The sequence below is a fragment of the Monodelphis domestica genome, chromosome 8 (assembly GCF_027887165.1).
Source record: "Monodelphis domestica isolate mMonDom1 chromosome 8, mMonDom1.pri, whole genome shotgun sequence".
In the NCBI taxonomy this organism is placed as follows: Eukaryota; Metazoa; Chordata; class Mammalia; order Didelphimorphia; family Didelphidae; genus Monodelphis; species Monodelphis domestica.
The window spans coordinates 148,991,203-149,004,339 of NC_077234.1; the positions used below are offsets into that span (position 1 = coordinate 148,991,203).

At 31.3% G+C, this 13,137-nt stretch overlaps 1 pseudogene; it reads right to left on the reverse strand.

Annotated features, from left to right (window-relative positions):
* Positions 1-8,902: 8,902 nt before the first annotated feature.
* LOC100020520 (V-type proton ATPase subunit D-like) lies at positions 8,903-9,614 on the reverse strand (annotated as a pseudogene).
* Positions 9,615-13,137: the final 3,523 nt, after the last annotated feature.

A 13,137-nucleotide genomic window follows, 5' to 3' on the forward strand; every position in this document is an offset into this window, starting at 1 on the left:
AGTAATTTAAATATCCCCCTTTTCCTTGTTCTTCTCTTACTTCTTAATCTCTTCCATTCATTCAAATAAGCCCCAAAACTTAAATAACGATGTGACTTGTTTATATATTATCATATGCATAAATAAATTAAACCTCAGAAGACTTGAGGAAATAACATTTCTAAAGTAGTCATCTGTTCCTTGAAACAATTAGGAGTGAAGGAAGCAAAAGAATTGTTTCTGCTTTCTCTCTCATCCTGACCTCTCATGGCTGGGGTTGGTGAAGGCAGAGAGTTTATGAAGTCAGATACATAGGAAAAAGTATTCCTATTACCAGAGAAGCACAGAAGGGAATCTCAACATACCATCCTCTTTTTTATATTATAAACAAGTTGCATGAGGAACATCTAGAAAGAGACTTCCCAATTTAGGTACACTAAATATATAAGAAAGAACTGAGAAAATATTCAGGGCATTTCTTTAAATATATATACATATATGTATATGTGTGTGTGTGTATGTTTACAGAAATTTAAAAATTTCTAAATTATTGAGTAGTTGGGGTTCATAACAGTTTTTGCCAGCATTGTAAAAACAATGACTGCTATATTCACACTGATTTAATCTTATATGTTAATTAAATTGGCAAAGGGATAGTTAGTAAAATTGAACAACACAAAACAAATAAATGTCAAAGGAAAATAGTACTATTCACAGATATTCATGGGGGAAAACTAATAACCAAATGTGAAATAGAAAGAATAATAAATTCCACATAGATCATCTTGATTTCAGAAAATCAATAGATATAATCAGAAGAAAAGAAATAATTTGTAAAAATATTTTAAAATAATTAATATTATTTCACATATAAAACTTTATAAGTAATTTTGAAAATTTATAATTAAATCTATATAAATATAATAATAATAAAATAAAATTTAATTTAAAATTTAAAGATTAAAAGCAATGCCAAGGACAACATAAAATCAATGGATTTTTAAAAAGAGAAATACTATTTATACCTTAATAAAAAATAAAATGGTCAGAATCAAAAATAATCAGAGAAATAAAATTTCAAATAATCAAAAAATTACCTTATTCCTTTAAAGCTAGCAGAGATAGGTAACTCATTTTTGGACATTCTATAATAAGACAGGAATATTTATTATGGGATAGGAATTTCAGAGGCCATGTATTCTAGCTTCCTCTTTTTAGAGATGAAGAACTTGAAACACAGTGACTTGACCAGGGTCATTCAGGTAGGAAAAACAAAAGCAGAGTCTTTGATAAGAAGCTGAGGTACAATGGGCATAACCTGAAGAAGAAAAGTTCAAACTCAGCCTTAGATAGTACCTATGTGTCCTTGGTCATGCAACCTGTGTAGATCTCATTCTACTCAACTATAAAATGGGAAGAATCATTGTTGTGAGGATCAAAGGAGAGAAGATCTGTAAAGTTCTTCACACAAAGCAGGTCGTATATAAATGTTTATTACCTTTCTTATTCCCCTTCTCTGATAGATAACTGTTAAAAAGGCAGTTCAAAATGAAATTATTTCCCAGGTAACCAAGGTTATCATTATATAATTATCTAGATTATTAGAAATCAGACAATAAGCCAAATATGCTATTAAAATTCCTTTCCCTTTTACTTTTTTAGACCTGGTAGAGTAGAAATAATTATGTAATATATAAAGACAGTTCTGTTTCCATAAATGGATGAAAAATATAAATAACAGAAAATTTAAAACACATTTGTATTGTTGCCTTTTTGCTTTATGGATCTTTTCTACTTTTCCCAATTTAACCTTCTCTTATGACAAAGAAAAACAATTTTTAAAAATGTGATTAAGCAACCACATCTGGCAAATGGCTGCTGTATTTTGCCCTGTGGGTCCCCTATCACTTTTCCATGAGGAGGTTTGCTTTGGTTATCTGCTCTCCTGAATCTTTAGTGTTTTGTTTTCTTTTTTTCTTCATATCAAATTTCTTCCTTTAAGCAATATTTAATTTATTTTTTTTTAAATTACCTTGTTTGTTCTCTGGATTTTTATTGTTTTCACTTCATAAATTCAAACAAGTATTTACATGTTTCTCTAACTATGTTTATTATCATTTCTTAATATATATGCCACCACAAAAAAATTGGAAAATAAGGGAAATGGCTTTCATTTCATTTGGGAAATGGCTGAACAAATTGTGATATCTGTTGCTGATGGAGTACTATTGTGCTCAAAGGAATAATAAACTGGAGGAATACAATGTGAACTGAAACAACCTCCAGGAACTGATGCAGAATGAAAGGAGCAGAACCAGTAGAACATTATACACAGAGACCAATATACTGTGGCAGAATCGAATGTAATAGACTTCCCTTCTAGCAGCAATGGAATGATCCAGGATAATTCTGAGAGACTTATGAGAAAGAACACCATCCAGATCCAGAGAAATAACTGTGGGAGTACACACAGAAAAAAAACAAACAAACAAACAACTGCTTAATCACATGGGTTGATGGGGATATGATCTGGAATGTGGACTCTAAATAATCCATCTAATGCAAATATCCATAATAGGTCAATAAGATTTGATCAATGATACATGTAAAACCCAGTGGAGTTGAATGTTGACTATGGGAACGGGGTGGAAGGATGGGAGGAAAAGAATTTGAATCATGTAACCATGGAAAAATTTTCTTAATTAATCAGTTAGATGAAGTAAAAAATATATATGCCACCATTTTGCTTCTTTTATTCCATAAATTCCTCAATCAATAGGTTCCTTACTTTGTTTTCATGCCCTTTATATCACAGGGTTGCTATGAATATTTCAGTAACTTTTAGAGCCATGTTTCTATCTTTAGTATCTTTCAGGTATTTACTTAGCAGTAAAATTTATTTGTCTGAGGAGTATAGAGAATTTAGGCATCTCTTTTTCACAAATTTAAATTGAACCTCCCCTCAATAAAGGATGATTTCACAGTTTCATCTTCCCACAGCATGTCCAATATTGACTATTTACATTTTCTTATCTTGCCAATAGCATGAGAGGAAATAGCAGAGTTTTATCTCATATATTTCTCTTAATGTTAGTGATGTGAAGTATGTTTTAACATCTAAAGTTGCAATTATTTTGAATATGTCACTTTGGCAAGATGGAAAAAAACACTGGTTCTGGAGTTAAAAACTTCAGAATCAATCCTAGATCTAATCTCACTTTTGACTTTTTTAATTTATGTGAACCTGAACAAATTATTTTATGGCCTTGAGACTTAGTTTCATCACCCATAAAATAAAAGGCTGAGACTAAAATGCTTTTGATGTCCCTTGCAACTATAGGCCTATGCTTCTTTAAAAACTTTTTATCACTTATCTACCCATTGTATGTAAACAGTGGAAGAGGATGTACACAATATGTGGATGGTTTGATATTTCCATGGCATTTCATAGGCCATGTTTAATTTTTAAAATCCTATTTGGATTAATATGACTGACAAAAGTAGATGCATCATTAAGAGTTCATTAGCTAATGGTTTGAGTACATATTTACCCACAAAGTACTATAATATATCTGGGGGAGCTTTTCTGGGAAACTCTGATTAAGAGGGCATGCCCCAAGTGCTACATTCAACAACAAATTGTTTCTGATTGCTATTTTAAATAATACCAAAATGTTTAGAGGGCAAAATAGAAAGATAGAAAAAGGGATTCTCTGTTTCTCAACGAAGCAAATCAATTCTGTGGTAGCTCTGTTCTGCCCCTCTGTGGGATGTTTTACAAGGTTGTCAAAAAATAGGTGAACACTTTAAAAATATTGTCCCCCAGTATTTTATACATTAAAAATATGTGAAAATAAATTTTCTTCCTTTTCCATGTCTCATACTTGTCTAGTACCTAAATAAACTGGAAATTAGAAAAGGGAGAACTTGAGCTCCTTCAAATAGAGTTTACTTGAAATTATCTAGCTCCTATCAAATATATTTTGTTTTATTAATTTCTAAAGTAAGTTTTAAATTTTTAATGAACTTCATAACTTTATCTCACTTCTCTTTCTGAAGTTATTTATTTTCACATATTTATTTAAAAAATCTTTTTTTCTTTTGCTAGCAAATGTATTATTATTTAAATATTATCTTATATTACCTTTTGTTTTGATATCAGAAACATTTTTATATATGAATTCCCTTACATATGTAACAACTATTCATTGTAATAGAGAAATAAAAAAGAAAAACCTATTTAGTGAGTTAACCAATAAATTGAAAAAAGAATGTAGCATTCATATTAATTATTCTCCCCTGTCTTTGCAAATCAGTAAAATGGATACCTTATCTTCTTTAGGATCTACCTTGGTTATTTTATTTTTATAGTTTCAGTTTATCTATCATTTCTATTCATTCCCATAACTCTTTTGGGGAAAAAATTCTTATTCCTCCTACTTTTTTTAAGCCTCAGAGTAGATCAAGGCCATTTGTGAACCTCAGGCAAGGTTTTGAAAACTGTGCCTCCAGTATGCTGTTGAACATTGAGGCCTCTGGGCCTTTTCTATACCAAACAGACCTTGATTTATGACACAATAAAAACTTCCATGCCATGGGAAGTGGTACTTTGTGGTATTAAATAGTTACACATTTATAAAAGTGATATTAAAATAATTCCCTGGATGCAAACTCCAGAATGTCATAACCTATGTGGCTCACTTTAAGTGTTTAATACCTACCCAGAACTCCAACTTTGTGATTTTGACTTTGATTTTTAAAAAGTTAAAAACAAATAGGAATGGAATTTTATTTTTTTAAACATTTATCTTTCATCTTAGAATAATTACTAAGTATTGGTCTCAAGGCAGAATGGTAAGGGAAAGGCAATTGGGTTAAATAACTTGCCCAGGGTCACACAGCTAGGGAGTGGCAGAGGCCACATGTGAACTAAGGCCTTCCTGTCACTAAGTCTGGCTCTCTATGCACTGAGTCACCTAGGCTGCCCCTTTTTTAATGTACTTTTGTGGAGGTCTAACATTATTTTTCCAAATGAAAATATTAATGTTTTAAAGAAAAAAATTCTTAAGATTTTCTCTGACTGGAGAAAATGTCAAGGAAGGGTTTATAAGAATATTTTTCATACATTTGAATGACTATTATAGGTAAGGCAAACTAGATCTTTTCTCCTTATCCCTCAAGGGCAAAATCAGCAAAAGATCAATGGAAGAACAATGAAAAGAGACACAATTTGTATTAATATTATGAAAAATGCCCTAAAAATTAAAGCAGTCTTGAAAAAAAATGTCAGGAGTCTAGTGTTGTAGAAGTTTTTATTTTTGACTTTGTTTTGTTCAATTTTGTTCCAAGAAAAATTGTAACTAAATAGTCACTGTGGGCCCTTCTGACTCTGCAAAACTCTTAGTTATTGAGGAACATTAATCTAACTATCAAAGGAAAGGTATTCATTTTATTGTATATGCAGAATAATACTTAAGAAGAGAACTAACAAAAAATGATGATACTTTAGAGCAACAGGACAGATAATACAATAGATGAGATACTAGGTACTGGGAAACATAAAGAAAACTAAATATAATCCTAACCTCTAAACAGGTTGCATTCAAAATTACTAAAATTTAAGATATAAGATTTAAGAAAAAAGTACTATGAACAAGTCAAAGATGGAGAGATGGCATCAGCTTTGAAATAGCATTCCAGTTTTTTCATTACTGAGTTTAACCTTTTGAGAACTACAAATAATACCACAATATATTTATGTGAGCTCATTTAGTATACAGCAGATCTTTTTTTGTTGCATGATTATTTTTTTATAGAATCTGTTGATATTTCCCCTAGAACTATATAATCATATACATTCAAAAATAAAAATTGGATATATGACAAATATGAATCATGGCTATCCAAGAGACAAAATTTCAAACAACATAAATATTTCTCTGACTCTACTCATTTTTATGAATGGATAAAATTTAAATTATTTCAAAATTTATATATTTCTGTTCATTTTTATGTTTAATATGTTATTTTATTAAATTTTGCCTTGGTTCTTTTATAGTTCTTTTATCTTCTGTCTAAATGGATGGGCAAGTATTTCTTGTTATAGTTTCTTCTTTTATTTTTTAAAATATTTTATTTTCCCAATAACATATATTAACACCTTAATTTTTTTTCTGAAATTATAAGATCTAAATGATCTTCCAACCTAACCTTCCCTCCTACCTCCCAGAAATGGTAAGCAATTTGATTTGGGGTTATACCTTTATTATCATGAAAAACTTATTTCCTTGTTAGTCATCGTTATAAGAGACTATTCATATAAAGTCAACACTCCAAAATAAGCCCAAATTAACTGAAGTGAAAAATAGTATGTTTTCATCTGTACCCAACAGTTCATTTTCTGGATGTGAATAGCACTTTTTTGCCATAAGTCTTCCAGAATTGTCCCAGATCACAATATTGCTAAGATTAGCAGTTGATCATAATACAATATTATTATTATATTTTACAATGTTTTCGTTGTTCTGCATGTTTTACTCTGCATCACTTCATGTAGGCCTTTCTAGCTTTTTTTCTAATATCATCTTACTCATCGTTTTTATAGTTCCATGCCATTCCTAAAATATACAACAGTTGTTCAACCATTCTCCAATTAATAGATATCCCATATATTTCCAATTCTTTGCCACTACAAAAAAGAACAGCTATAAATACTTTGGTAAAAGTAGGTCCTTTTCCCCTTTTTAAAAAATCTTTTTGGGATACAGACCTAGTAGTAATATTACTGGATGAAAAGGTGTGCACAGTTTTATAGTCCTTTAGACAATACTTCCAAATTATCTTTCAGAATGGTTAGATTGGTTAACAACTCAACCAGCAATGCATTTGTGTCCCCAATTTTGCCATATTCCCTCCAACATTTATTATTTTTCTTTAGTGTCATATAACTTCAGAAAACTTAAATGGTAAAAAAATAAAACAAATTGAATGTAGATATATATATATTTTAAATTTACTTTAGTTTGTTATATATTTGAGAAATGAAAACTTTATCAGATAATTTAGTATAATTTGTTCCATGATTGTTCTTTTTATTATAGCTTTCTAATGCTAATCTGTAAATAAAGTAGACTTATGTAAGGATATGAAATCGTATACCATTATCCAGTGCTATGATTATTTTGCTTGCTATGTATTTATTCTTGTCTTTGGGATATAGATTACATCTTTTGATATAATGATTCCATTTCACTCTTATGACAGGAACATTATACCATGTATTACCATATCCATATATCCATATGATGTGATAAAAATAGTCAAGTAATCAGTGAGAAAAATATAAGAATTTGTCCTGTGATTTCAGTGCTTTGGGGCACTCCCAAATGAGGAAACTCTTAATCATTGAAGCTGAGCACTTTGTTTTAGAAAGTTGCTAGTGGATTAAGGATTTATGTGATTTGTCCACAACCAATACTGTCAGAGTCAAGAAATGAATCTGATTCTACCTGGCCCTGAAGTCATTCTCTATCTACTGTGTCACACTTTCTCTCAATTTCAACAGGAAAGAGTGAAAAATTGTATCATATTTTAATTGTAATATATGTAAACATGCTTTTACATAATGGATATTTTAAATATCATTTTACCTTTCAATATAGACTACTTTTTTAAGCATGATAATTTCTACACTTTAACAAGCATTGCTTCTAAAGTATACCATGTTTTGTTCTCCTTTCTGCACAAGAAATGTGGGCTACTAGCTCAGTGTGAAAAGAGGTTCATCATCAGAAAGTGAGACACCAGGTAATGAATTGCTTTTGCCAGCAACTACTGATAATATTATTTAAGAGGTCACAAACTGCTTTGATAGAGAGAATAGTACTAGCAACTAGAAAAATTACAGATCTTTAACTAATTGATATAGATTCCCTATCCTTATGATTCTCAATGCATGGGAAAAGGATTTCACTTTTAAATACTATCAGGACAATCTGGAGGAGTTAAGTTTCTTGCTAAACTTTCTAAACGTATTTTGTCTCTCTTTTTGCTTTTGATTTTAATCAAACTTGCTTAAATTCTTCCACTAACTTCCTTTTATAAACAAATTTCAATTCTAAATCACCATTGCTCTTGGCTGCCATTTCTCTCAGCTTAGAAAGGTAATTGTGTGTTTCTTGGATGACAGTTGTTTTAGCTTTTTTGGCTACCATGTTGTAGAGATTGATTTCTATTAAATAAACTTCCTTGGAAAATGATGTTTGCCTGTTTCAGTGTACTCTTTTATTCATTTATTATTTTTCACTGTGAATATATATATATACACACACATATATATATATATATATATATATGTATTCATTTTAAAATCCTTTTACTCTGCTTACATACTATAGTTACACAGGAATTGGCAGAATTTCTTCCATAATGGAGGGGGAAAGTCTTCTTCCACAAGAATGAGACCAGCCATGCAAGGAAATAAAGACATGAAACAATTTACCCAAGGCTAGATTGAAGCACCATTGTGACAAAAGCAAAAGTTGAAAGTGGGCCAAAGCAATGACTATGTATGTGGAAGTTAGGCTATTAGATCAGTGTGAATGACTGCTCTTTTCAAGGGGATATTTTTTCAAATACTCTAGTATAGAACACCAAAACTGAGTACATACACAGACCAATTAAATGAGGAAATATCAATAGGTTATAGTTCTACAGGTTCCTAGACTGGTCAATTACCACCAAAATAGAGGCAGATCCTACAAATGACATATAATCATGATCTCTCCAAATAATCCCAATAACTAATATCCACTAGTAGAACTTTTGGGCTATAACAAATAGCCCATTACACACAGAACCTGGATACCATGTATTATAAGAAAAGCATAAGACCAAAGTTTCAAAGATGATAGAAAGGAAAGAGCTAATCAAATAGAAGATCTTAATCCTTTTTTATTGCCAATAGATTAGCAGGCTCTGGCAATTCTCCAGATGCTTTCAGGCAGGATATCGCCTTCTCTAATTTTTCTTTGACAGTCTTCTTCTTCTCCTGCATTTTCTTTAACCTGTAAAATTCTTCACATTCTTGCTCATCCAGTTCTGTGACAATGTAATTAAGTGTACGCTTAATCCCAGCAATGATCACATGCTCAATGGCATTTACCTGTCTGTTTGTTATTTTAATGGTCTCATCCAGAGTAATAAATGATGTCTGGAGTGATGCTCATTCCACCAACAGCTCTACTGCTTTGCCATAGTTCTTCTTCACTTTGGTCACTTGTTCCCCACCTCTGGCCAAACCAGTCAATTCATAACTGTCAGCTCCTTCATGGTAATGTTCAAATAGTGGCAAGGTAACACCTGCTACATTTTCTTTCTTTGTTCTTATCTTCACTTGAGCTTTGTTCACATTCTGAATAACAGTGCCACTAAGGTCGCCAGCTGTGAATTTGGCTTCAGCAAGTGAGAAAGCAGCTTTTCACATCACTTCACCCATTAGCACTTTGGTCTGAATGACCTTCTTTAAGATCTGCCAAAATCAGGTTCCAAATTGTTTGTGCACCTTTTAATCGAGCCTTCATAATGGTCTGTGCCATTCATGAAGGGAAGATATCGATGCCGTCTTTGGTAGACATCCTGGCTGTTGTTGTCTGGTGGTGACAGCTTAGTACCCAGGCCTATGACTTCTGGCTTCTAAGTTGCCAGTCCCTGTGGCTAGCCTACCCCACCTTCTTGTGCAGTCAGCTGGAAAAGCTGTGAATATATCTTTTAAAGAACAAGTTGAAGTTGTTTTAATTACATGCCATGTATTCTCACTTATGGTCATATTTTTATTTTCCTTTCAATTTGGTGATTTTTTATGATATTTGCTCTAACAATTAAATAGTCTGACAACAGATAGTTGATTTCCAATTGATTTCTTCATGGCTAACCATTTATGTCTGTTATATCAAAATATGCTTAATCAAAAGTGATTGTATGTGTAAAAGGATTTTTAGCACAGTGCCTGAGGCCTGTAACATTGTAGGTATTATATAAATGCTATTCCTTCCTCATCCTTTCCCCTCAATTTCATTTTTTGTGATGTTATTTAGTGTTCACTACCTCCAGTACACCTTAATTCAATAAAGTATCCATTTTATATATATATATATATATATATATATATATATATATATATATGAGAGTTCTGTCTAATTAAAAAGGTGTTTCCTTCTATTTTTCTTAAACTTGGGCAATATTCTTCACTGTACTTTCCCTGAACCATCTATGTATTGAAATACTAAGTTATATGTTGGTCTACTTTGGAAGGTATTAACTTATTCTTTATATTATGCCACCTTTTCTTCATCAGATATTTGGGAAAAAGTTCCAATTCTCTTCATGCCATTTTTCATATATTCATAATGAATATTTAAAATAAAATAATCAAATTTCCTATGAATGATATTTCTTGTTACTTTTGAACTTATTTCAACAAATTCCTTTTATTTCTCTTAGGACAATCTCTTTGCTATTTTTTTTTCATTGAAACTGTTGATAGCTAGAAGTGGTAGCAAAAGTCATGGTTTGGATGATGAAATAAATGGAAAATGGATTTGAATCTTGTCTCTGTCACTAACTTTGTGACCCTAGGGAGGTGAGCTAATTTAAACTCTCATCTTCAGTTTCCTCATCAGTAAATTTGAAGTTATATGACTCAATATTTCCCTCATAACATTGTTGTGATGATTATTTAGGTTAGTTATTTATTTAGGTAAATTATTTAAAGAACCATGCATACTTTAAAATATTATCTACAATCCCACAAAAACTGTTCTAATAGCACCTGAGGGGCAACTAGATTGTACAGTGGATAGAATGCCTGCCTTGAAGTCAGAAATACTACCTTCCTAAGTTTAAGTCTAGTCTGAGATACTTACTAGCTATGTGACCCTGGGTAAGTAATTTAACTCTGCCTCAGTTCCACATCTATAAATGAGCTGGAGAATGAATTGACAAACAATTTCAGTATTTTTGCCAAGAATTCTCCTAAAGGAATCATGAAGACTTGGAGACAACTGAAATGACAGAATAATAAAAAAGAAAGGTAGCACCTAATCTATAGGAAATAATAGTAGTTAATATGCACATGTCATTTCTGTAGACTTTCAGAACATTTTCCAAAACTGATGAGTTTAATGTCTGTTACCAGATTATCTGATTTAAACTTAAAATATTCATTGTCTTAAGACTTAAGATCTTCAAATAGACTGAGATAAACTGAAAATATCAAAGAAACATAACAACCAAGTTCAAATATCTGAATTTTTTCTGTTGTCCACTATCATAAGGTATTGTGCTTTTTAGTCACTTCATAAATAGTGAAGATGATAACATTTCATAAAATTTCTTGTGCAAATTACATTAGAGATGGCCTAGAGATTGTGCTTTAGTGTTGTTTTATTTTTAGGTAAAATCTCTTCAACTATTGTTTTAATATCTAAAAGGTTTTATGGGGCCTACTTAGCTATGAATATTATTTAAGCCAGTTGTTTTGTCAACTTGTTTTAGTTCAATAATATTAGACATATTTGGTAGGTTATGAAGTTTTTCTTGCATTCAATATCCTGAATTCTCTCAGGATAAAAAATATGTAGGTTATTTTTTAATCCATAGGGTAGAAATGTTGTTTGTAATGGAGAGGAAAAAGGGAAGATAGTGTTTATATACATATACATAGTGTTTGAATGGAAAAAAATCAATCAATTAACAGACATTTAGCAAACATAATCAATGCACAAGTTACTAAGCTGTGCTCTGTGCAAAGAAAAAAATTCTCTATCCTTTAAGAGTTTACACTTCTGGGACTGTCAGCAATAGCTAAGAAATGCTCATCCTGATGCTAACATTATTTCTCTTTAGCCTCAACCTCCTAAATAGTTGATTAATGTCATCAAATAGAAAGAATGAATGTCTCTTACCAAAAAGATTCATATGTGACTTGAACTACATTTGGTCATCTAATCACATTATTTTCTTCATTGATTATCTTAACCAAAATGGGTTAATTTACTAAGAACATGATAAGGTTAATCATCTATGATATCATTTTGGTTTAAATGGGGACATTAGGCATAATACCAACCAGTCTGTATTTCAACTCTGATGGAAAGGGCCCTGATTTCTCTTAGATAGCTTTTGCACTTAGGTGATGAGAAAGTTATATCACCATATAAACCCCATGCCTATGACTCCCCCGTTTATTTGGGGAGAAGGGAGGGAACTAAATATAGTCATCATGGCAAGGGTTCTTTTTTTTAAAATTGCTTCTATCAAAAGGAGTAATGGGTAATAAGGCTAGAAAGACAATATCAGTTTAGGGGAAGATCATTAAATGCCAATTAAATTTACATTTTATCCTATAGACAATGGGGAGCCATTAGAGTTTATTGAATAGTGGAGTAATATGGACCAATCTTCCCTATCAATATCACTGTAGAAAATGTAAAGGATGGATTAGAGTAGGAATATACTTGAGGTAGGGAAATTGTCTATAGCAATAAGCCATGTTAGAGACAATTAAGGTCTAAATGAGAGGAAAGGAAAGAAGGTAGAAAAGAAGAAAAGATGTAAGGAAGGAAGGATGGGAGGGAGAAAGGAAGATGGAATGAAATTAAAATAAGCATTTATTAAATGCCAACAATACACTCAGCACTATAGGAAATGATTTACTGCTACTATTTTACTTAATTTCCACAAGATTATGAGAGGTAGTTACTTTTATTATCTTCTTTTTACAATTGAAGAGACTGAGCACTCAGTGTTTAAATGAGTAATTCAGGGTCACACAAGAAGTAAGTGTTTAAGGCTGGAATGGAAGTCAGATCTTCCTTATCTAGGACTCATGTCCTTCCCACCATACTTCCTAACTCCAATTATCATGTTGGAGTCAAGAACAATGCCCCAAGGGACAATGCTGGTGGATGTGCTATTATGTACCAGAAAATTCATACATGTCATAAAATTAAAAAAAAAGTTGTGTTTTGATATAATGGAAATGGTGTTTTAATTTTAATAACTATTATATATAATATATGCATATGTTATATAATGTTATATGACAATGGACAACTCATTTCATCGCTACATTCTTCAGACCATTTCCTAAAATTTATT